Source organism: Loxodonta africana, chromosome 3, assembly GCF_030014295.1.
Source record: "Loxodonta africana isolate mLoxAfr1 chromosome 3, mLoxAfr1.hap2, whole genome shotgun sequence".
NCBI lineage: Eukaryota > Metazoa > Chordata > Mammalia > Proboscidea > Elephantidae > Loxodonta > Loxodonta africana.
In genome coordinates, this window is record NC_087344.1 from 63,606,920 (window position 1) to 63,633,352 (window position 26,433).

Genomic DNA, 26,433 nt, shown 5'->3' on the forward strand with positions numbered 1-26,433 from the left:
AACCTGTACATATTAGCCCAAGAAAAATAAATATTTATGTCTATACAAAACCTATGCATAAATATTTATAGCGGCTTTATTCATAATTTAAAAAAAAACTGGAAACTACCTGTTATGGATTGAATTTTGTCCCCCCTAAATATGTGTTGTAAATCCTAACTTCGATGCCTGTGGACGGAGTCCTGGTGGTACAGTAGTTAAGAGCTTGCCTGTTAACCAAAAGATCAGCAGTTCAAATCCAAGAGCCACTCCTTGGAAATCCTATGGGGTGGTTCCACTCTGTCCTATAAAAAAAAAATAGGGTCACTGAATTGGAATTGACTCAACGACGGTTTTATTTTGGTGGTGCAGTTAGTTAGTGGTTAATAAGCATTTGGCTGCTAACCAAAAGGTCAGCATTAGAACCCACCAGCCGCTCTGCAGGTGAAGATTAACCAAAATACCATTTCAAGTCATAATGACCCTCTATACAGAGTAGAACTGCCCTATAGGGTTTCCAAGGCTATAACTCTTTGAAGAAATAGACTGCCACATCTTTTCTCCTGTGGACATCTTGTGGATTTGAACTGCTGACCTTTCATTTAGCAGCTAGCAGCCAATTGCTTAACCACTGTCCCACCAGGACTCTTCTGGTAAGGTCTACAGCCTTAGAAACCCTACTGGCTAGTTCTACTCTGTCCTGTGTGGTCGCTGTGAGTCAAAATTGACTCGATGGCAACAGGTTTTATACTTAATTTTTTAAGAAACTGTAGAACTATTTTCCAAAGTGGTTGTATTATTTTATAATCCCACCAGCAGAATGTGAGAATCTGGTTGCTCTACATCCTCACCAACACTTGGTATTGCCATCTTTTTAACTTTAGCCATTTCAGTAATTGTGTAGTGTTATCTCATTGTGGTTTTAATTTGCATTTCCCTAATGATTAATGATATTGAATATCTTTTCATGTGTTAATTTGCTATCGATATACCTTCTTTAGGAAAGTGTCTGTTACAAATCTTTTTTTTTTTTATCTGAGTTCTGTCTTCTTGATTTGAAAGGGTTCTTTGTATATTCTAAACATACAAAGATATACACATTCTTTGTTGGATATGTGTTTTCCAACTATTTTATCCCAGTCTGCTTGCCTTTTCATTTTCATAAGCATCCTGAAGAGCAAAAATTTTAATTTCAATGATGTCCAGTTGGTTGTTTTCTTTTATGGATTGTATTTTTTTTTATTCTTGAAGGTCAGAACGATTTTCTCCAGTGTTTTCCTCTAGAAGTTTTATAGCTTTATGTTTTACATTTAGGTCTAATTTGGGTCCTAACACAATCAGTTTGGCATTTTGGAAAGGTCCTCTTACTGCAATAAGGAACCCGTATGGAGGGAGGGCCGAGAAACTATTGACAGCTTGGAGATAGATGATGGTAGCCTCCACTAGGTGATGGTAGTGGACAAAGTTGGAAGGAAGAGATACTAGGAATTGTACAATGACTGGACTTAATAGACTGAGGAGGTGTCAAGAGTGATTCCTGGGTTTCTTACTTACTCAAAATTGAGGGTAACTTGCTTGTAAGTTTTTTACACTTCAAATTGGACCCCCAATAGTTTTTCATTTGGGGACATTAGGATGGAAATTTGGGCAGACAGGGGCCGGACACTGCTGTCTAAAACTTGCATCAGCTCCTTTCTTGTGCACTGCGTGGAGCACAGTAATGAACCCTGTCCTCTCCAGCCCCGAAGACCTTTGCCTTCCTTGGTAACAGCAAAGGTAACCGGGTGCTTTTACACTCAGGGCGCGCACAGCAGACGACGCATGCCCAGAGAGACGGCATACGGGCGGACCTCCCAGAGAGCAAAGGGCGTGAAGTTCCCGCCATTTTGTCCCGCTCGCAGCACAGGGGGCCTCTGCTAGAGACTACAAGCCCCGTGAGCCTCCGCGTCGGCACTTCCTCCCCATCACTGTCCAGCCGTCTGCCTTTTCCCCCCTCCAGGGGGCCGAAGGCTCTGGCTGCTGCCTGGCGGCTGGCAGCCTGGATAGGATTTCCGGGAGAAACTGCTGTGGAGACTAAGAAGGCGGCGGCGGTGGCGACCGGGGTAAGTGAGGGAGGGAGGGAGGGAGGGGGAGAAAGTGAGTGCGAAGGGCGCAGGGACGAGCTGCCGGCGTCTCTCTTGCTCCGGCCACGTTTTTGGCTCCGCGAGGGGGTCGCGGTCAGGGCGGGGGGTAACGGCCGAGACCGCGGTCGCGCTGGACCAGGGCGGGACGGGCCGGGCCTCCGCCTCCCTCCTGGGCCCTCCCACGACGGTCCCGCCGTGGTTTCTCCGCCTGCGGCGGCGCCCGACGCTAGCTGGTCCTCTCCGCCCCCCACGACTTGGCCGAGCTCTTTTGTCTGGGCTGCTTTTCGCCCCTTTGTGCCGGTGCGTGGAGTCGCCACCTCGGAGGAGCCCGCGGGGCCAGCCCCTGACGAGGACCGGTCTCTGGGGATCCGGTTACGGTAACCAGATCAGGTCAAAGTCCATTTTTCAAAACCGTCCTCGCTCAGACTTCTCTGTCCCGGTTGGGCAAAACGAAGTCTTCGGACGCAGGCACAGGCAGACGGAGTTTCTATAGAAAACCTCGATGTTATTATCTAACTCCTTAACGTCAGCCCCGGGCGACTTCAGCGCTCGAATCTGCAGCCGTTTTTCTTGGGAGAGGGATGGGTCTATGGAAAAGAAGCGAGAAATTAGGAAGGAATAAAATTTCCTACGATGTCTGTTTGAGTCACAGCTGTGATTAGGGGATCAGAGGACCAGTGCGGATGGGCAGGATAAGCGTTTAGACACCTCTGGTTTCTCAGAGGGGAGAAAGTGATTTATAGGGCAGCAAGCAGCCTTTCCATTCATTACGTGCAAAAAAAAAGAAAGACTACACTACTTTATCCGGTCACCCAGCTCCTCGGCTAACCCCCAAATTCTTTTCTTATCTCGTCTATTTAAAACAGAAAGTCCCAAGAACAAGTCCATTAATAGAAGGATCTGCTTTACAGAGAAACTAGAAACCTAGTGCTTCTAGAAAGCAACAAAAGACACTAGTTCACCAGGTCAAAGGAATGAAGCCTGGTTGGGGGAGAGGTGGTAGATCCTTACTGGGAAGCTGCACTGCCTGGTTTGATCTAATTTGGCTAGATAGTGGTAACTTTTTGTATGTACCGTTGGATGTACAGGCTCCATTGTTAGATTCAGCTTAAGATAAAGTTTTCTAAAGACCATTGCATACCTCTTTTGAAGAATAGACTAATTAGTATCTCAGGTCTCTGGAATGAGGACAGTCAGGACCCCTTTGCATGAAGTTATATATGTTAAATTCCCACCCTAGCCGAGTAGGCACATAAAGCCCTTGTACCTTATTGCTTTGTTTGATATCTCATAATGGAAATTAGAAATGATTTACTCTGAGGATCCCAGATGATGTTCGTAATAGTGTATAGCAGTGGAAGGTTCTAAATGCAATTCTTCTTCAATTAAAAAAAATTTTTTTATTTTGTTGTTGTTGAGAATATACACAGCGAAACATATGCCAGTTCAGCAGTTTTTACATGTACAACTCAGTGACATTGATAACGTTCTTGAGTTGTGCAACCATTCTCACCCTCCTTTTCTGAGTTGTTCCTCCCCCATTAACATAAATTCACTGCCCCCTAGGGTCATTCTTCAATTTTTAATTCAGCAGTGGGTGGGGGTCCTTTGTGTGTTTTGAAGAAGCATGCACATAATTGACCGAGAAGTTTTTAAAATAAGGAATAGCAGTTGCTAATCCTTGACTGTTACTTACTTGTTCAGATATGATAATGAAGCAGCTCACATATAATTTAATTCTCTTTACATTTCTGTCAGGTGGTTAGTCTCTCATTTTACAGTTGATAAAACCGAAGCTCTAAAATGTCAAGTGCTTTGCCTAATGTTGTACAGTTAACCCAGATTGTAAATATCAGAGAAAACCATACGCCAGGTCCAGTGCTCCTATCTTTCTTTACCTCACACTTGTTGCAACTACTTGTCATACCACCACCACCACCAGCTTTTTATTTGCTGAAATCTAAACATTGGAGAAAAATAATGGAAATATTTTCTACAGGAGATGTATAAGGGGCTGGAATTTCTGGAACCATAAACAACGAATCTTTCCCATAACTCATATTGAACATTGGTCTCATTGCCTTGTCTTGTGTGCTGTGATTACCTTGTGCCTTAGCAGAATGGCAGTTTTAAGGAGCCCTAGGGGTGGAAGGGAAACCCTGGTGTTACAGTGGTTAAGAGGTACAGCTGCTAACCAAAAGGTTGGCAGTTAAATCCAGCAGGTGCTCCTTGGAGACTTATGAAGCAGTTCTACTCTGTCCTCTAGGGCAGCTATGGGTCGGAATCGACTCGATGGCAACAGGTTTGGTTTTTTGGTTCAGGGGTGGAAGGGTAGTGAGTTATAGGCTGTGGCTTTCAATAATCTTAATAAAAAGGTTTATTTACTAAAAGGTTTTGACTAATCTTTACCAAAAGGTTTATTAAGAAATATGTCGGAGACCACAGATACGGCAACTTTGGCTGCTGAAACTAACGTTGAAGACTCAACTGAAATTCAGATATTTTTCTAGCCAGCATGTTTCTGCTTTTAATAAAAACTTTTAGACCAGTTTCAAACCTGCAGTTTAGTCCTGGATTTATGTCAGTACATGCCATGAACATGACATCAGGAATAGAAACCCACGTACTTGACTTCCCTTACTTAAATTCCTTTTAGGTAAAATGTATAACATGCCAGTAGAATTGAGTCAATATAATTAGTCTAGTCTTTCTAACTAGTAGAAGCCTGTTTTAAGTCTGTCTTTTGTAACGCTATCTCGATGGGAAAGAACCTTTTTCTCTTGTGCTTTTTGGCTTTTGGTCTACTTTATTTCCAATCCCATTTGTTCAGTCATTCACTGACTCAATCAGCAAATAGTTATTGAAAGCGTATTATGTCCCATGTACTGTTCTAGATCCTGGGGACAAAACAGTGGGAAAAAAAAAAAGTTTTCTCTCTTGGGGCTTACAGACAGATTGAGGTAGAGGAGGAGAGGTGAGTCAGACAGTAAATAGGTAACCAATAAATAAAATCTCCTGTTATTAACTGTGTGACTTTGAACAGCCCACTTAACCCTCTTCGAGCTTTAGTTTTCTCATCTTTAATGTGGGCATAATGATTCCTACCCTACCTAGCTTGTGGAAATGTTTTCAGGAGTAAGTAGGATAAGTATTTGGTTGCATTATATGCTTTCAATTCCTGTATACGTTACTGTTATACAGGAAACGATATTGTTATATAGGAAAAGGAGAGCTCTGGTGGCACAGTGGTTAAGAGCTCGGCTGCTAACCAAAAGATTGGCAGTTCGAATCCACCAGCTGCTTCTTGGAAACCCAAGCCTGTGAGGCAATTGTACTCTCTCCTGTAGGGTTGCCGTGAATGGGAATCAACTCGACGGCAGTGGGATTTGGTTTATAGGAAAAGAAACATTGGAAGTAGTTTATTTATAAGGAAAGAGAGAAGAGAATAGATGGATTCTCTGGCCTTAGAAAACCCTGTGTTCCATTGTAAAACTTTCTGTGACTTCTCCAGGCTGTTAGTCACATCTTCACATGGGCTACCATAACCCTTTACATAAATCTCTTTTACAATACTTATCAAGGACTATTATTATTTGTTTCTTAGTGTCACAGTTACTGTCTTCATGGCAGGGACTGTTTCCTAGTCTATATCCTTAGTAATTAGCGCACAGAGTTCCAGGTATTTCATTGAAATTTTATAAATGCTTTTGAATGAATGAATAACAAAAGTGAGCAGGGGCAGTTGTGGAGAATTCCAGAACACAAATGCCAAAGTGGTCCTTTTATTCAGCAGATATTTTTGTTATACCCATTGTGTGGGTTATGTTCTGGAGGTACAAAGACATAACTTCGGCCCTTGAAAAGCTTACAACACATAACAGTGTGGTAAGTATTGAACGGAGGTGTAGTATGACATAGTTGAGTGAGTGATTTTGTTCAGGAGGGCATTACGGAGGAAGTGATTTTGGAGCTTTGACTTGAGGGGTGAGTAGGAATCTGCCAAACCAATTACCGTGGAGCCAGTTCCGACTCATGGCAGCCCCGTGTGTGTTATGATGTAACGGTGCTCCATAGAGTTTTCAGTGGCTGATTGTTCAGAAGTAGATCGCTAGACCTTTGTGCCAAGGTACCTCTTGGTGGACACAAACCTCCAACTTTTCGGTTAGCATCCGAGTACATTAACCAGGGACTCCTTGACTCAGATAAAAACCAAACCAAACCCACTGCCGTTGAGTCAATTTTGACTCATAGTGACCCTACAGGACAGAGTAGAACTGTCCCACAGGGTTTCCAAGGAACGCCTGGCGGATTCGAACTGCTGACCTTTTGGTTAGCAGCCACAGCACTTAACCACTACACTACCAGGGTTTCCTGACTCAGATAAAAAAAAAAAAATAGCTTCCTAGAAAAGCAGTGGATTCTTACCCCAGAAAACTGTACATACACAAATAAGCAAAAATTTGCATGTAATTTTAGAAAGTCATGGACTACTTAGGGGTCCCAGGATCCCTGGGGTTGAATAGTTGAAGGGAAAAGTAAGTGGATTGGAGTGCTGAGAAGGATCCCAAGTGTTCTGCTAAGGAATTTAGTCGTTATGATGTAGGGAAGTGGTAAGCCATTGAAGGTTTTTAAGCAGGGAAGTAACAATCAGATCTGTTTACAAAGGTAACTGCTTGCTGTCTTTCGAAGCCCCAGTGGCTAAGTGGTTAAGAGCTCAACTGCTAACCAAAAGGTTGTCAGTTCAAACCCTCCAGCTGCTCCTTGGGAGAAAGATAATAACAGTCTGCTTCCATAAAGAATACAGCAATTCTGCTCTGTCCTGTAGGGTCACCATGATTTGGAATTGACTGGATGACAATGGGTTGGGTTTTCTTTTTTTTTTTTTCGTTTATCTTTAGAGTAAGAGGGTTAAGTGAAGGTATTTGGAGAGCAAGTACTAAAAGGAGGCAGGATTGAGGGCCTTTTGTTGTGTTTTGTTTTTAAAGGATGGGGAAGAAATTTTTTTAATCTTTTTTTGTTGTGCTTTAAGTGAAACTCTACAGTTCAAGTTAGCTTCTCGTACAAAAATTCATATACACATTGTTATGTGACCCTAGTTGCTCCGCCTGTAATGTGACAGCACACTCCTTCTTTCCACCCGGGATTTCCTGTGTCCATTCAACCAGCTCCTGTCCCTTTCTGCTTTCTCATCTCACCCCTGGACAGGAGCTGCACATGTAGTCTCATGTATCTACTTGAGCCTAAGAAGCACACTCCTCACGAGTATCACTTTATGTCTTATAGCCCAGGCTAATCTTTGTCTGAAGAGTTGGCTTCGGGAATGGTTTTAGTTTTGGGCTAACAGAGAGTCCAGGGGCCATGTCTTCTGGTCTCAGTCGGACCATTAAGTCTGGTCTTTTGACTAGAATTTGAGTTCTGCACCCCACTTTTCTCCTGCTCTGTCAGGAACTCCCTGTTATGTTCCTTGTCAGTACAGTCATTGGTGGTAGCCAGATACCGTCTAGCTTTTCTGGTCTCAGACTGATGGAGTCTGTGGTATATATGGCCCTTTCTGTCTCTTGGGCTCATATTTTTCTTGTGTCTTTGGTGTTCTGCATTCTCCTTTGCTCCAGGTGGGTTGGGACCAATTGATGCGTCTTAGATGGCCACTTGCTAGGTTTTAAGACCCCAGACACCTCTCACCAATGTGGAATGCAGAACATTTTCTTAATAAACCTTATTATGCCAATTGACCTAGATGTCCCCTGAAACCATGGTCACCAGACCCTCGCCCCTGCTGTGTCCCTTGAAGTGTTTGGTTGTATTTGGGAAACATCTTAGCTTTTGGTTTAGTCCAGTTGTACTATTTCCCCTGTATTGTGTGTCGTCTTTCCCTTCACCTAAGATAATTCTTGTCTACTGTCTAGTTAGTGGAAACCCTGGTAATGTAGTGGTTAAGACCTACAGCTGCTAACCAAAAGGTCAGCAGTTCGAATGCACCAGGTGCTCCTTGGAAACCCTATGGGGCAGTTCTGCTCTGTCCTGTAGGATCTCTGTGAGTCGGAATCGACTCCACGGCAATGAGTTTGGTGGTTTTTTTTTGTTGTTGTTGTTATCTAGTTAGTTTTTTAGTTAGTGAATACCCCTCTCTCTTCCTCCCCACCCTCGTAACCATCAAAGAATGTTTTCTTCTATGATTAAATGTTTTCTTGAGTTCTTATAATAGTGGTCTCATACAATATTTGTCCTTTTGCTACTGACTAATTTCACTCCGCATAATGCCTTCCAGATTCTTAAGGACTGGAAAGCTTTGACATGTTTGAAAGTAAAGGAAAAGGAGCCAGGAGAGAGGCAGATATTGAAGGCTTGTATAAGAAAACGTAGATAATGAAGAAGCATTGGGAGGAAATAGAATCAGAAGCTCATAGAGAGGTGAGTCTTGATAAGGAAACATGAAAAAAAGGAAAGATGGGCGAAGACATATTTGGAATTGATGGAGAGGGTGCTTATTCTGTACTCAGGCACTGATCTAAATATGAGTTTTTTAATTTTACAACATTTCTATAGAGTGGCTGTGTGTCCTCATTTGATAATTGAAGAAATTGTGGCTCAGAGGTTAACTAAATATCCCAAGGGTGCTCTATTTATAAGTAATGGAACTCAGATACATTTTTACTCCAAAGCCCAGGCTCATAATTTCTGCCTCATAGGGGCTGTTCATGCCTGATGAGCTCTTTTTTATCTTCCTGTCTGAGGGAAGGCAATCCTGGTTGCATAGGGGTTAAGCGCTATGACTGTTAATCAAAAGGTCAGCAGTTTCAATCCACCAGGTGTTCCTTGGAAACTATGGGGCAGTTCTACTCTGTCCTGTAGGGTTGCTATGAGTTGGAATCGATGGGATGGTAATGGGTTTATCTGAAGGAAGAGGCTGCATTATCTTCAGAATGATGAAAAGACAGGATGGGCTAGGAGACTTCAGAGGGTGTTAAAAGTTGGAATAGCAGTTGTGGAAAAGGTTAAGAGAGCTAACCAAAGATTATTTAAAAGCACTGCTGAGCAGCAACAAGGTTGCAGATAAGGTCAGACATAAATTATCCAGTAGTCTGTCCAGTCTGCCTCCTACATTCTCACCAAGCCAACATTTTTGAAGAATATTCCTGATGTGGGCTTTAGAAGGAGATGCACTATGTTGTAATGGAAGGTTCTGCTGCCTCTAATCTTTGAGCAAGACGCAAGTCTTGTGCTTCAGTTGTCTCATCTCTGAAAGGGACTGGATTAGTTGATCTCCCAGATTCTAGGATTTTATGACTTAAAACCTAAAACATTGCAAGGGTTTTTTTTTTTTTTTAGGAGAGGAAGTATGTTCAGTGGCTTATGTTTGAGTTTTAAGGAAGAGATGGTTGAAACTATACAGCTTTCAGATTCAAGCTTGACTTTTCAGTTTAACTTCTCTGGTATGATTAAAGTACAGATGTTTGTTTTGACAGTTTGAAAGTTCTGACCGTTAACTCCAAATACTGCATTTACTATACTACCTTTGGAGTCTGAAGACCTGGCTTCTAGTTCCAGCTCTTTGACTTCCTAGCTATGAATGTTGTTGTTGTTAGGAGCCGTCGAATCAGTTCCAACTCATAGTGACCCTGTGTACAACAGAACAAAACACTGCTGGGTCCTGCACCATCCTTATAATCATTGCTATGCTTTAGCTCATTGTTGCAGACACTGTGTCAATCCACCTCGTTGAGGGTCTTCATCTTTTCCGCTGACCCTGTGCTTTGCCAGGCATGATCTCCTTCTCCAGGGACTGATCCCTCTTGACAACATGTCCAAAGTATGTAAGACGCAATCTCACCATCCTTGCTTCCAAGGAGCATTCTGGCTGTACTTCTCCCAAGACAGATTTGTTCCTTATTTTGGCAGTCCATGGTATATTCAATATTCTTCGCCAACACCACAATTCAAAGGCGTCAGTTCTTCTTCAGTCTTCCTTATTCATTGTCCAGCTTTCACGTGCATATGATGCTATTGAAAATACCATGGCTTGGGTCAGGCGCACCTTAGTCTTCAAGGTGACATCTTTGCTTTTTAACACTTTAAAGAGGTCCTTTGCAGCAGATTTACCCAATGCAATGTGTCGTTTGATTTCTTGACTGCTGCTTCCATGGGAAGAAGGACCCGCAGTCTACTTCTGAAAAGCATTAGCCAGTGAAAACCTTATGAATAGCAGCGGAACATAGCTTTTAATATCCAAGAGCAAATCAGCTAACCTCTCTGAACTTTAGTTTCCTCTTTTATAGAATAGGATGGTAACCTTCTCCTCTGAGGTGTCAGAAGAGATAATGTATGTGGGAGATCTTTGTAATCGGAAGTATTTAATAGATAGAAGGAAAGACATTATTATATCTGGCAAAGGAAAAGGCAGTTGTAGTTTGCTCAGTGCTGTAGGAGTGAGTACTGGTTTAAAGTGCATTTGATGCCTGAGTATTGAGTGGTAAGAGGAACCTTTTAGGGTGTAAACCCTCAGTGGATTGAATTTAGAAATGTGTTTGTAGTTTGTGCTGTTCGTGGATATTTTTTCCAGTTACACATTAAAATCTAATTAAGCCTTGAATCAAATTTATGACAGTTTTTTTTTTTAACTCCATTCTCTCCATTTATTTTCTCAACCGTGAATTTGCTAGCTAAATTTCCAGGATTATTTTTTTAGGTAGAGGTGCATTATTTTATTTGAGGGTAGATAACAGTTTTGTGATGCCACTAACAGAATTTGGCTGCTAACCAAAAGGTCGGCAGTTTGAACCCACCAACTGCTCCTTGGAAGACCTGACGGGGCAGTTCTGCTCTGTTCTATAGGGTCGCTATGAGTTGAAATCGATTTGACTACAATGGGTTTGGTTTTTTGTTTTGTTTTTTTCCCTAACAGAATTTAAGTGTACTGCTTGCTTTTTTTCTCCATGGATCCTTGGCTCTGATAGAACTCAGCATATTTAATCTTATAGAAAACTCTGCTACCCCTCCTATATCCTGCATATGCCATATAGCTGATAGTGTATTTGATTTCCCCATTACCAACTGCTTACTTTCTTCATTACACTTTGGTTGGCACTGCAGTGTCAGAAATTGGTATAAAGGGTTAAAGATCGATCCATAGCTTATGTGATCCCAGAGCACTTTGTCCATATCTCTTTTCCCTCTGTAATTTTATTATTTACTTTTGTTCTCCCACTAAACAGTACCTGATTATGAAAATAAACTGAATAAAGGCTTTGTACAAGTTACATTTTTTTCTTTGGCGTTATCTTTTTTTTTTTTAAATTGTGCATTAGGTGAAAGTTAACAGAATAAATAAGCTCTCCATTTGATGGTTTGTACATACAGTGTTTCATGACCTTGGTTTCATTCCCTACAATGTGTCAGCACTCTCCCCATTTCTGGCCCTGGGTTCCCGTTTCCTTTCCTCCTGATTTTCTACCCCTTCCCGCCTTTTCCTCTTTGCTTTGGAGCAGATATTGCCCGTTTGATCTCGTGTAATTGATTGTTCTAAGGAGTACTTCATCTTAGATGTTATTGTCTATCTTGTGGGCTTGTCTGTTGTTTGGCTGGGAGGTGGTCTCCAGGAATGGCTTCAGTTCCAGCTCGAAAGGGCTACAGTCATGGGAATCCTCCAGCCTCTGTCAGACCAGTCAGTAACTCTGGTCTTTTTTATGAATTTATCTTTTGTTCTACAGTTTTCACCTGCTCTGTCCAGGACCGTCTGTTGTGATCTCAGTCAGAGCAGTTGGTAGCAGTAGCTGGGCACCATCTAGTTCTTCTGGTCTCAGGGTCATGTAGGCTGTTGTGGAATTATCTTTTAAAATGAAAGTATTGGATCAACAGGTGTGAACGTTTTATACAGTACTTGATTGATATTACCAAGTTGTCTGGCAGCATCATTATACTAATTTGCAGTACTACTGACAAGCTACAGTACCTCTTTATTCACAACCAACCTTACTAATATTGAATTTTAATATTTTAAAATAACTATATTTCCAGTTTACTAGCTATGAATGGCACATGATTATTGTGTTTTGACATACGTTTTAATTATTAAGAAAGTCAACCATTTTTCATGTGACTGTGTTAATTATGTTCTTGTCTCTTGCTCATTTATCTATTTAGGTCTTGATGGTCTTAGATACTTTTGCAAGCCTTTTATTATGTGTATTGGTTTATTTTGAAGTTTATTGAAAGGTCTCCCATAGTCTGTGGCATTTATTTTTATTTAGTTTTGCTTTGTATGGAAACCTAAACAATTTGTGCCATAGTTATTCACCATTTCTTTTGGAATTTTTTGTATTTCTTCCATCATTAGAAAATTATTTCTGCATAGTTGGAGTAAGCACTTTATTAAATTTTCTACTCATGTTTCCATTATTAGTCTTTTTTTTAACCTTTGGAAAAGTTAATTTTGATATATGGGTTAAAAATGTTATTTTAAGTTCATTTTTTTTTTTTTAATGCTGTTCAGTTATTTCCAATAGCAATTGTTTTACAAAGGCTTTAGAGCTTCGAAAAGCACTAAATTAAAGTGCTCTTATTAATCTTGGAGTACTACATATCCACCTAGGTTATTAGGGATTCCTGGATGGTACAAATGATTAATGTACTCAGCCACTAACCAAAAGATTGGAGGTTCAGGCCCACCCAGAGGTGCCTTGGAAGAAAGGCCTGTCAGTCTACATCTGAAAAAATCAGCCGTTGAAAACCCTATGGAGCATAACTACTCTGCACACTTGATGGCAGCTTTTTTTTTTTTTTAAGGTATTAGAACGTAAAATTTTCATTTTATGAAGGATCAGGGATATTAAATAAATCATAAAGTATTTGTCTTACACTGACGTTGACACTTGTCTTTTTAATGACCTTCTGCTTTCTTCATATATGATGTCCTTGGTGTCATCCCACAACTCATCTGGTCTTCAGTCATTAATGTTCAATGTGTTAATTTTTCTTGAGATGGTCTCTAAATTCAGATGGGATATACACAAGGTCGTACTTCAGCTCTTGTGGATGTGTCCTAATTTTCTTCAGCTTCAGCTTGAATTTGCATATGAGAAGTTGATGGTCTGTTCTGCAGTTAGCCCCTGGCCTTGACTGATGATATTGAGCTTCTCCATCATCATTTCCACAGATATAGTCTATTTGATTCCTGTGTACTCCATCTGGCGAGGTCCATGTGTATAACTGCCATTTATGTTCTTGAAAAAGGTATTTGCAATGAAGAAGTTGTTAGTCTTGCAAAAATTCTGTCATGTAATCTCCGGTGTCGTTTCTATCACCAAGGCCTTATTTTCCAACTACCAATCCTTCTTTCTATGTTTCTGACTTCTTGTATTCCACTCACCAGTAATTATCAGTGCAGCTCAATTGCATGTTCAATCAATTAAGACTGCAGAAGTTGACAAAAATCTTCAATATCTTCATCTTTAGCATTAGTGGTTGGTGTGTAAATTTGAATAATAGTCTATTGATTGGTCTTCCTTGTAGGTGTATGGATATTATCCTATCATTGACAGTGTTGTATTTCAGGATAGATCTTGAAATGTTCTTTTTGATGATGAATGTGACGTTGTTCCTCTTCAATTTGTCAATTCCTGGCGTAGTAGACCATATGATTGTCCAATTCAAAATAGCCAATACTAGTCCATTTCACCTCATTAATGCCTGGGATATGTGTCTTCAGCATTTCATTTTTGATTACTTGCAATTTTCCTTGATTCATATGTCGTACATTCCATGTTCCAATTATTAATAGATGTTTGCAGCTGTTTCTTCTCACTTTGAGTCGTGCCACATCAGCAAACGAAGGTCCTAAAAGCTTGACTGCATCCACGTCATTAAGGTTGACTACTTTGAGGAGGCAGCTCTTCCCGAGTCATATTTTGAGTGCTTTCCTACCTGAGGGACTCATCTTCTGGCACTATTTCAGACAGTGTTCTGCTGCTATTCGTAAGGTTTTCTTTGGCCATTTTTTCAGAAGTAGATCACCAGGTCCTTCTTCTGATGAAGAAAGCAAAAAGTCATTAAAAAGACAGAAAAAAAGAGACCAAAATGGATGTCAGAAGAGACTTTGAAACTTGCTTCTGAATGTCCAGTAGCTAAAGCAAATCGAACAAATGATGAAGTAAAAGAGCTGAACGGAATATTTCAAAGGGCAGCCTGAGAAGACAAAACAAAGTACTGTAATGAAATGTGCAAAGACCTAGAGTTAGAAAATCAAAAGGGAAGAACACGCTCAGCATTTCTCAAGCTGAATGAGCTGAAGAAAAAATTCAAGCCTTGAGTTGGAATACTAAAGGATTCTATGAGCAAAAATTGGAACGATGAAGGAAGCATCAAAAAAAAGATGGCAGGAATACACAGAGTCACTGTACTGAAAGAATTGGTTAACGTTCAACCATTTCAGGAGGCAGCATATGATCAAGAATCAATGGTACTGAAGAAGAATTCCAAGCTGCACTGAAGGCATTGGTGAAAAATAGGGCTCCAGGAATTGACGGAATACCAGTTGAGATGTTACAACAAATGGGTGCAGCTCTGGAAGCACTCATTTGTCTATGCCAAGAAATTTGGAAGACAGCTACCTGGCCAGTTGACTGGAAGATATCCATATCTGTGCCCATTCCAAAGAAGGGTGATCCAACACAATGCAGAAATTATTGAACACTATCACAAATAAAATTTTGGTGAAGATAATTCAAAAGTGGTTGCAGAAGTATATCAACAGGGAGCTGCCAGAAGTTCAAGCTGTACTTAGAAGAGGACATGGAACCAGGGATATCATTGCTGATGTCAGAGAATACTAGAAAGATGTTTACCTGTTTTTATTGACTGTGCAAAGGTTTTTGACTCTGTGGAGCGTAACAAATTACGGATAACATTGTGAAGAATGGAAATTTCAGAATACTTAATTGTGCTCATGTGGAACCTGTACATAGACCAAGAGGCAGTCTTTGGATAGAACGTGGGGTTACTGTGTGGTTTAAAGTGAAGAAAGGTGTGCATCAGGGTTGTATCCTTTCACTATACTTATTCAGTTTGTATGATAAGCAGATAATTCGAGAAGCTGGACTATGTGAAGAAGAATATGGCATCAGAATTGGAGGAAGACGCAGTAACAACCTGTGATATGCATATGACACAACTTTGCTTGCTGAAAGGGAAGATGACTTGAAGCGCTTATTAATGAAGATAAAATACTGCAGCCTTCAGTATGGATTACTCCTCAAAATAAAGAAAACAGAAATCCTCACAACTGGACCATGATGAACGGGGAAAGGATTGAGATTGTCAATGATTTCATTTTACTCGGATCCACAATCAACGCCCATGGAAACAGAAATGAAATTATGCATTGCATTGGGCACATCTGCTGCTAAAAACCTCTTTAAAGGGTTGAAAAGCAAGGTGTCACCTTGAAGACTAAGGTGCACCTGACCAAAGCCATGGTGTTTTCAGTCGCCTCATATTCATGCGAAAGCTGGACCAAGAATAAGGAAGACCAAAGAAGAATTGATGCATTTGAATTGTGGTGTTGGTGAAGAATATTGAATATACCATGGACTGCCAAAAGAACAAACCAATCTGTTTTGAAATAAGTACGACTAGAATTCTCCTTGGAAGTAAGGATGGCATGACTACGTCTCACATACTTTGGACACACTATTAAGATGGACAGTCTCTGGAGAAGGACATCATGCCTGGTAAAGTAGAGGGTCAGAGAAAAAGAGGAAGACCCTCCATGAGATGGATTGATACAGAGGCTGCAATAGTGAGCTCGAGCATAACAATGATTCTGAGGATGGCGCAGGACTGGGCAGTGTTTCGTTCTGTTGTACATAGGGTCACTATGAGTCAGAAGCGACTTGCCAGCACCTAACAGCATAGTAACAACATATTTTTTAGTTTTGGGAAGGAACTGTATTTGGAGATTTTATAAATAGTATTTTCATCATAGTTTTTTGTTGAAATTGTTTTAAAAAAAATAACTAAAGATTTGATATTACATTACTAAGAACTGTAGATTTTTAAAGTATGTTTGTCTTTGGGAATTTTCTCAAATGTAGAGTATATAATGCCAGAAAGAAACTGCATTGCATTTTTCTGAGTGTAGATTTTTGTCATGCTCAGTGGTAAGGATGAATTGCCTTCCTGAGATCGAAATACTAAGGTATTTTTTCTGAAAGTAGTTTCCTTTATAACTTGTTAGGGATATTTCCTGAGATAATTTGGATAAGCATGCAGTATTTTTTGCTTATCAGTGAACCTCACCTCTGTTTTAAGGAGTTGATTCATACCTCTTATTAATGGCAGCAGAAGGACCACATTTAACTAGGAGAGGAGGCTGCTGTTTTTTCCTGAAAGGGGAAATTAGTTGCATTTTAAGGTCTTTACCCTTAAGTAATATGTTAGATGTTGATTATGTGTGCTTAAAAGTAAACTCTTTTAAAGTGTGACCTTTTAAAGGGCATTTCTAAAACTCCTGAGTTTGTCCGTGAATATATACCATATCTTTATTGAGAACATGAATTTATTGCTCAAGTATTTTAAATCTGATTGTAAATCTCTATAATGTTTCATTTTCTTCATGATAAGGGAAAAATAAATGACATTTTATGAACTGATTCTATTTGTAGCTACTAAATTTCTGTGCTAAGTATTAAACATAAATGTAGAAATATAGTAAAGAAAATTAGGGAACTGATAAAAGGTTTCCAATTCCCAGCAAAAAGGGTAGATTAGTGACAAATAATAAAGATACATCTAGATTATCGTGTCTACTGCATCTGTCTGAACATTTGAAAATCGTTCTAGAAGAACAGATCATATGCTTTTGTTTCTTAATTTTTGTTTATTTTTCTGCAATGTACTTTTAAGTCCAGTCCAAGGAATACATGGAAATAACACTTGTCCCTTCTCTGACAATGTAAGTTGGTTTCGTTATCTCGATGATGTTTTTGTTGTTAGGTGCCATCAAGTTGATTTCGACTTATAATGACTCCATGTGACAGAGTAGAACTGCCCCATGGGGGATTTTTTTTTTTTTTTCCTTTTATTGTGCTTCAGGTGAAAGTTTACAGCTCAAGTTAATTTCTCATTCAAAAATTTATACACATCCTGTTTTGCGGCGTTGGTTACAATCCCTGCAATGTGACAGTACACTCCCCCTTTCCACCCTGGGTTCCCTGTGTCTGTTTGTCTGGTTCCTATCTCTTCCTGCCTTCTTGTCTTTTGGAAAGGAGTTGCCCATTTGTTCTCATATACTTGATTGAACTAAGAAGCACATTCCTCAGGTGTGTTATTTTTTGTTTCATAGGCCTGTCTAACCTTTGCCTGGAAAGTGGGCTTCGGGAATGGTTTCAGTTCTGGTTTAGCAGAGTGTCCGGGAGGGCCGTAGTTTTGGGGTTTCCCCATAGGGTTTTCTAGCATAAACTTTACAGGAGCAGATCACCAGTTCCGTCTCCTACTGGATGGATTTGAACTGCCAACCTTTTGGCAGCTGAGTGTTTAACTATTGCGCCACCCGGCATCCTTGATGATGTTTTTAGACACTGCATTTTTTTTTTTAACATTTTATTGTGTTTTAGATGAAAGTTTACACCCCACATTAGTTTCCCATTCAACAATTTATACAGTTTGTTCCATGACATTAGTTGCTATCCCTGCAATATGTCAGCACTCTCCATTTCTGCCCTATCTTCCCCATTTCTGTCCTGCGAATTTTCCTGCCCCTCCTTGCCTTCTCATCTTTGCTTTTGGGGAAATGTTGCCCATTTGGTCTTTATTAGTTAATTGTTCTAAGGAGCACATTCCTCACGGTGTTTATTTTATAGGCTGATCTATTATTTGCCTAAAAGGTGACCTCCAGGAGTGGCTTCAGTTCCAGGTTAAAAGGGTGTCTTAGGGTGATAGTCTCAGGACTTCTCCAGTGTCTATCAGTCCGGTAAATATGTTTTTTTTTTTTTAATGAATTTGAGTGTTGTTCTACATTTTTCTTCCATTCTAACTGGAACCTTCTATTGTGTCTCTGTTCAGAGTGGTCATTAGGGGTAGCCAGGCAGCATCTAGTTCTTCTGGTCTCAGGTTAGAGGAGGCTGTGGTTTGTGCTGGCCATTAGTTGTGGGAGTTAATTCCTTCCTTGAGCCTTTGGTTTCCTTCACTCTCCTTTACTCCAGACAGGAAGAGACCAGTAGCTGTGTCTTAGATGGCTGCTCGCAAGCTCTTAAGGCCTATTGCAGATACTGCTCACCAAACTAGGATGTAGAGCATTATGTTTATGAACTCTGTTATGCCAGTTGACCTAGATATCCCATGAGACTATGGTCCTTGGCCTTCGAGCCCAGTAACTCAGTCCCAGGAGGTGTTTGGATATGTCTAAGAAATTTCCGTAACTGTGCCTCCTATATGTTCTATTGTATATATGAATATATATGCCACATGTACAAATATGTATATATAGATACCCACAACTTTACCTATATCTGCACGCGCATATTCTCCCATATGCCCTCCCACAACTATTACTGTTACTGCAGAATTTTATGTTATAGCATTTACTGTAGTTGTCCTTTATTCTTGCCTACCTCAGTGTCTTCATTTACCTTGGTCATATGGTGCTGACTTTCCTCATGTTGTGTATTGTCTTTCCCTTTACCAGTATTAATACGAGTCTACTTATCTAGTAAGTGATTCCCACCCCCAATCCCTGGTGACCATCAAAGAATGTTGCTTTTTGTGTGTAAACCTATTTTCAACTATTCATAAAAGTGGTTTATACAAATGGTGCTGGCATAATTGGATATCAATTTGCAAAAAAATGAAGCAGGACCCATACCTCACACCATGCACAAAAACTAACTCCAAGTAGATCAAAGACCTAAACATAAAGACTAAAACAATAAAGATCATGGAAGAAAAAATAGGGACAACATTAGAAGCCCTAATACAAGGCATAAACAGAATACAAAACATTACTAAAAATGACAAAGAGAAACCAGATAACTGGGAGCTCCTAAAAATCAAACACCTATGCTCATCTAAAGACTTCACCAAAAGAGTAAAAAGACCACCTACAGATTGGGAAAGAATTTTCAGCTATGACATCTCCAGCCAGCGCCTGATCTCTAAAATCTATATGATTCTGTTAAAACTCAACCACAAAAAGACAAATAACCCAATTAAAAATTGGGCAAAGGATATGAACACGTGCTTCACTAAAGAAGATATTCAGGCAGCTAAGAGATACATGAGAAAATGCTCTCGATCATTAGCCGTTAGAGAAATGCAAATTAAAACTACGATGAGATTCCATCTCACTCCAACAAGGCTGACATTAATCCAAAAAACACAAAATAATAAACGTTGGAGAGGCTGCGGAGAGATTGGAACTCTTATACACTGCTGGTGGGAATGTAAAATGGTACGACCACTTTGGAAATCTATCTGGCGTTTTCTTAAAAAGTTAGAAATAGAACTACCATACAACCCAGAAATCCCACTCCTTGGAATATACCCTGGAGAAATAAGAGCCTTCACACGAACAGATATATGCACACCCATGTTTATTGCAGCACTGTTTACAATAGCAAAAAGCTGGAAGCAACCAAGGTGTCCATCAACGGATGAATGGTGAAATAAATTATGGTATATTCACACAATGGAATACTACACATCGATAAAGAACAGTGACGAATCTGTGAAACATTTCATAACATGGAGGAACCTGGAAGGCATTATGCTGAGTGAAATTAGTCAGATGCAAAAGGACAAATACTCTTTAAGACCACTATTATAAGATCTTGAGAAATAGTATAAACTGAGAAGAACACATTCTTTTGTGGTTACAAGAAGGCGGAGGGAGGGAGGGTGGGAGAGGGTTATTTACTGATTAGTTAGTAAATAAGAACTACTTTAGGTGAAGGGAAGGACAATACTCAATACACGGAAGGTCAGCTCAACTGGACCAAAAGGAAAGAAGTTTCCGGGATAAACTGAATGCTTCAAAGGTCAGCGGAGCAAGGGCAGGGGTTTGGGGACTATGGCTTAAGGGGACTTCTAAGTCAATTGGCAAAATAAATTCTATTAAGAAAACATTCTGCATCCCACTTTGAAGAGTGGTGTCTGGGGTTTTAAATGCTAGCAAGCGGCCATCTAAGATGCATCAATTGGTCTCAACCCACCTGGATCAAAGGAGAATGAAGAACACCAAGGTCACACGATAACTATGAGCCTGAGACAGAAAGAGCCACATGAACTAGAGACTTACATCATCCTGAGACCAGAAGAACTAGATGGTGCCCGGCCACAACCCAATGACTGCCCTGACAGGGAGCACAACAGAGAACCCCTGAGGGAGCAGGAGAACAGTGGGATGCAGACCCCAAATTCTCATAAAAGGACCAGACTTAATGGTCTGACTGAGACTATAAGAATCCTGGCGGTCATGGTCCCCAAACCTTCTGTTGTCCCAGGACAGGTACCATTCCCGAAGACAACTCATCAGACATGGAAGGGCCTGGACAATGGGTTGGAGAGAGATGCTGATGAGGCGTGAGCTACTTGTATCAGGTGGACACTTGAGACTGTATTGGCATCTCCTGTCTGGAGGGGAGATGGGAGGGTAGAGAGGGTTAGAAACTGGCAAAATGGTCACGAAAGGAGAGACTGGAAGGAGGAAGTGGGCTTACTCATTAGGGGGAGAGTAAATGGGAGTGTGCAGGAAGGTATATATAAGCTTATATGTGACAGACTGACTTGATTTGAAAACTTTCACTTAAAGCACAATAAAAATTATTTAAAAAAAAGAATTAAAGAGCAAAAAAAAAAGTGGCTTATACAATATTTGTGATTGACTTATTTCACTGGCATAATGTCCTCCATATTCATCCATGTTATAACGTGTTTTACAGACTCGTTATTCTTTATCGTCGCGTAGTATTCTATTGTATGTATGTACCACATTTTGTTTATCCATTTATCTGTTGATGGCTAAACATTGCGTATTTTGTTATTCAAGCTTAGAATCACAATAGAGCCAAAATCTGCTTTGAGTTTTGTTTTGGGCCTAAAATCAAGGAGTAGAGTGAGCTTTAGCATTACCTAGAAGTCCAGCCCTACATCTCATGTGGTTACCTTTTCCTTGCTACCTGTAGGTCTTGGATCTTTTTCCATTATTACCTATATATTTTATTATGCCTATTTATTTACACGGAAACCCTGGTGGCATAGTGGTTAAGTGCTACGGCTGCTAACCAAGAGGTCAGCAGTTCAAATCCACCAGGCGCTCCTTGGAAACTCTATGGGTAGTTCTACTCTGTCCTGTAGGGTCACTGTGAGTTGGAATCGACTCAACGGCGGTGGGTTTTGGTTTTATTTATTTACATGACCATCTCCTTTTCTAGTATATTCGCTTCTTAAGGTTAAAGACCATAACCTTACTTCTCTTTCTATCCCTAACATCATACCTGACATGGTAGTTGGATGTAATTGGCACTTAATAGCTACTTGCTGCTTGCTTAGATGCCCTTATGTGCCAGGCTGTAAAAATAGCACAGTGGTATCAGACCTCCTCACCTAACTTTAGGAGAGGGGAGGAGACTCAAGATCAACATCAGCCCCAGGCTGATTCTTGAGGTGGAGGTCAGGCATACCTCCAGTCTCCAACCTTTTTACCAATTCTGACACCAGCTATTCCTCCCATTGCACTCTCCACTTCTCTGCTGGGTTTGGTAATTCATTGCAGAGGCCACACAGAACTCACAGGCTGTACCTACGATTGTGGGATTTATTAGTGAAGTAACAAGTACAGCTTGGGATTAGGATCAACAGGCTGCAGCTCAGGATCAGATAGCATGTAGGCAAATTCTGGAAGGGTCCCCTGAAGTGGAGAACACATCCCTCCTTTCTTCAGTGCAGAATAGGTCTCTCAGTTCTCTTGGCCGTGCAAGCAAGCAGGTGTTTCTCTCTGCCATGCACGCCTCCCCCTCCCCAACTGTTCAGGCCTCCTCTTGGCCTCATAAGTACAGACCTCTTCTCAGCCCCCTCAGGATAGGCTTCTTTCAACCCTGACCTCTGCACTGTTTGGGCAAGTGTTTTGGTTCTTTAGCTTCTCTGATAAGTGCCCGGAGGCACCCCACTCCACTGGGAAGCCTCCTGCCCGAAGGCGCTCAGCTCTCTCACTTCGTGTGTCACGTGCCCACTGTAGCTGCTCACTCCGTGAGCCAGGAAGCCCACTGTGTTGTCTAGAGCCAGTCTCTTAGTTCTACTGCTACTGTTCCCCTACCACTGCATCTTGCCATCTCACGCCATCTCCGGTATTACAGCTCTCTCTGTCTCCTGGGTCTAGGAGGTTCTCAGTGCAGGACCCTGGGTCCAAAGGGTGAGCTCCTGGCTCTTCTTGATGGTAGTGAGATCCCCCTCCAGTCTCTTGGATTGGCTTCCTTTAAGCCTACTACTGGGATGACAAAACTGCCCAATCCCCTGCAGGGGTTCCATGCACCGTATTTACATTAACAAAACTATCCAGTCCCTTGGTGGGTCACAAACAACTTATTTGCATCATCCTACCCAGTCATTTTTTGTGGGAGTTACAAGATCATGGTTACACCCATGCATAACCCTAGAAGGGCCATATTAAAGCAATTCACTGGATTGCACAGGCATAACCCATTTTGTTTTACTGTTTTAACAAATATTTCATTGGATTCTCATAACTCTTTGAGAATCTGTGGGTATTATTAATCTCATTTGAAGCCTCAAAAAAAAGAGATTAAATTGTTATCTTTTGTGACCAAAATGACTAATGCAGTTTTGTGTGTGTGATTGATATTTAAAACGAACTTGTGGTTATTGGTCAGATGAAAGATACCTGAGTTCTCTTATCTATGTACTCAGTAGATTTTTGTTCTTTAGTTTTTGCCTAAGAAAATAGATTGACTTGTTGAGCTTTCTTGCGAGGCAGAAGGTTGCCATGAAGAATGTGAGTCTAGTGTTAGGAAAGTAGCATTGAAAGGGATAGAAAAGATGGAAAGATAATCTCATACTTGATAGTTTCTTTCTTGGTAACCTCGTTTATATCTGTATTTACTACTTGAGGCTATCATGGCTACTCAGAGTGAAAGGATGAAAACTATTCTAGGGTAGTTGAGACAAAAGAATCATTTTGCCTTTAATATGAAATAATGAATGTGAAGCTGTTTATTTTTTTAGTTCAGTTCTGGTCCTCAAGGGAGAAAGAGGTGAGTGTATATTTGTTTAACATTCATTCATTGATTCAGTAAACATTTATCAGATACCTAGTAAGCGAAGCAAAATGTTAAGACAATTGACCTACATCATTCTATCTTATATCCCAAACCCCCATGAAGCAGGTTGCAGTGTATCCAGAATAGGGGTAATGTGAGTGTTGTGGTCAAATTATTTAGTGTCTCTGAGTTTCTGGCTCCTCATCTTTAAATTGAAGATGAGAATAGTACCTATTTCATGGTTTTTTTTTTTTTTAATTATGGTGAAAATTATATAACAAATTATATAATTTGTTATAATTATATAACAAAACCTGCCAGCTTAAATAATTGCTACATGTACAATTCAGTGTACAACTGTTCTCGCTATCCTTTTCCAAATCATTCATGAGGTTATTTTAAAAGGATGAAATAAGTTACACTAAAAACAGTACCTATCAGGTTGTTGTGTGCCGTCAACTCTGACTCATAGTGACCCTATAAACCAAAACCAAACCCAGTGCCATCGAGTCAATTCCGACTCATAGTGACCCTACAGTAAGCACTAAAAAAAAAAAAGTTGCTGTGAAGTTGATTTCAACTCATGGCAACTCCATGTATTACAGAGTAAAACTGTGCTCTGCAGACTTAATTTTAAATCTCTTGTTGTCTCTCTCACCTGGAAAGTGTCATTAGAGCAGTGACTTTATCTTGTTTGTTCCCTGCATCAAGACGACTGAACCACCAGTGGTTGTGGCAGAATTCTACTAGTGGTAGAATTGTGATAGAATTCTCGCCTTCCATGTGAGAGACCCAGGTTCAATTCCTGGCCAGTACACCTCATGTGCAGTCACTACCCATCTGTCAGTGGACCCTTGTGTGTTGCTGTGATACTGAACAGGTTTCCACAGATCTTCCAGACTTCTAGGCTAAGATGGACTAGAAAGAAAGACCTGGTAATCGTCTTCTGAAAATCAGCTAGTGAAAACCTTATGGATCACAATGGTCTGATTCTCCTCCCATCATTGGAATGGCTCAGGACAGGGCAGCATTTCATCCCATTGTGCATGGGGTCACCATGAGTCGGGGGCTGACACAATGGCAGCTAACAATGGGAAGTTAGAGAAAGGTCCCTCTGAGGGAGTCACATTTGACTTCTCACCTGAAGTGAAGGAGCAAATCATGCAGTATTTGAGAAAAGAGCATTCCAGGCTGACTGAACAGCAACTGCAAAGCCCTGGTGTAGGAGTGTGCTTGTTGTATTACAGAAATAGCAATAGCATCAGTGTGTCTGGAATAGATTGAAGAAAAGGAAGAGTAGTAGGAAATGAGGTCAGTAGGGCAGACAGGTCATGTATGTTTTTATAGGCTGTGGTAAAAATTTGGATTTAATTTTGCATGTTAGTAGGGAGACATAATCTCCTTTATTTTTTAAAAGGATCACCTGGGCCACTCTGAGGTTATAATGGAATGTAAGAGCCTGAATGGAAGAAGAGAGACTTATTAGCCCTTTCATGACCCATGGAACATACAGTATCCCACCCAGTTTTTCCGGCACTCAGGTTTCTTGGGACTCTACTTTTCCAACTACAAATTTTTGCTCCCTTCCAGTGGGAACTTGTGTAGCGGTAAAAGGTGAGAGAAACGTTCATTGAAGCAAAATAGCCAGGTATCAGCAGTAAATGTGAAGTAGTGCATCCAAGAAGTGTAAGTGTGTAAAAATTTTGTCTCCTTTGCTTTTGTACAGCTGGATGACCCTTCTGAGCATATTTATGATTTCCTAGTGAGCCTTGGTAGCACAGTGACTAAGTGTTCAGCTGTTAACCAAAAGGTTGGCAGTGCAAATCTACCAGCTGCTCCTTGGAAACCATATGGGGCAGTTCTATAGGGCCCTATGAGTCAGAATTGACTCGACGGCAGCAGGTTGTGATAGTTAGGGAGCCCTGTTGAGCTTGGGTTTGTGTGTGTGTTGCAGTAAATCGTGCCGTCGGTGAGACCAACTGGCACCCACCAGTTCTGGTACCCAGGAACCCCCCGAGGTTTATGGGGCCCATGTATTCCCAAGTAATATTTCTCAAAATCCATATTCCACAAAAATCCATATTACCGACCAAAAATTTAAACATAGTCCATGACCCAACATGCTTCCATTAATGAAAACAGGTGATATAAAAAAAAAAAAAATCAAAGGAGAAAATAATAGAGTCTTGAAAGGGTTAGGAGTTAATTGTACCAGCCTAGGCAAGAAATGTTGATAGACTAGAGTGATGTGAAATAGTTGAATTATGGATGTATTTTGGAGACTGAGGCAATAGGATTTAGTAATGATTTAGATGTGGATGTGAGAAGAAAGAGTCCAGGATGACACCAAGGTTTTAGTCCTGGGCAACTGGAAAATTAAGTTACTCTTTTACTGAGATGATGATGATACAGAATAGCAGCTAACATATGTGCTAGCCATTTTGTAAGTGCTCTACATCTATTGCCCTACTCATTGAATAAAGAAGACTTGGGGAGGAACAGGTTGGGAGTAGGGAATCAAGAGTTTGTTTTTTTAAACATGGTATGTTTGAGATACTTATTAGATTTCCAAGTAGAGATATGGTATGCTGTGGATATACCAGTCTGAAGTTCAGGAAGGAGTTCAGTCTAGAAATATGAATTTGGGCATCATCAGTGTATGTATGGTATTTAAAGCTATGGAAGGAACTGTATGAGGTGACTCATCAAGGTTCGTAAGGAGGTTAATGCTTATGTAGGGGGCGTTTAGAAATTTGCTGTTGTTAGGTACCCTCAAGTTGGCTTAAGCTCATAGCGACCTTATGTACAACAGAACAAAACACTGCCGGGTACTGTGCCATCCTCACAATTGTTAATGTGTTTCTGCCCATTGTTGAAATTACTGTGTCAGTCCATCTTGTTAAGGATCTTCCTCTTTTTTGAATACCTTCAGTTTTACCAAGTGTGATGTCCTCCAGGGACTTGTTCCTCCTGATAACATGTCCAAAGTATGTGAGACGAAGTCTCACCATCTTCACTTCTAAGGAACATTCTGGCTGTACTTTTTCCAAGGCAGATTTGTTCGTTCT

The 26,433-nt window shown here is 40.6% G+C and overlaps 1 protein-coding gene across 2 annotated transcripts in view; it reads left to right on the forward strand.

The window, feature by feature from the left end:
- The first annotated feature begins 1,836 nt into the window (after positions 1–1,836).
- PHACTR4 (phosphatase and actin regulator 4) overlaps positions 1,837–26,433 on the forward strand; it is a 142,433-nt gene continuing 117,836 nt past the window's right edge. The window contains exon 1 of one of the 2 annotated variants that reach the window (XM_064281577.1): positions 1,837–2,081. The gene's annotated coding sequence lies outside the window, so the exon portion shown is untranslated. The remainder of the gene's footprint in view (positions 2,082–26,433) is intronic. The other variant, XM_010595129.3, reaches the window with a different exon arrangement.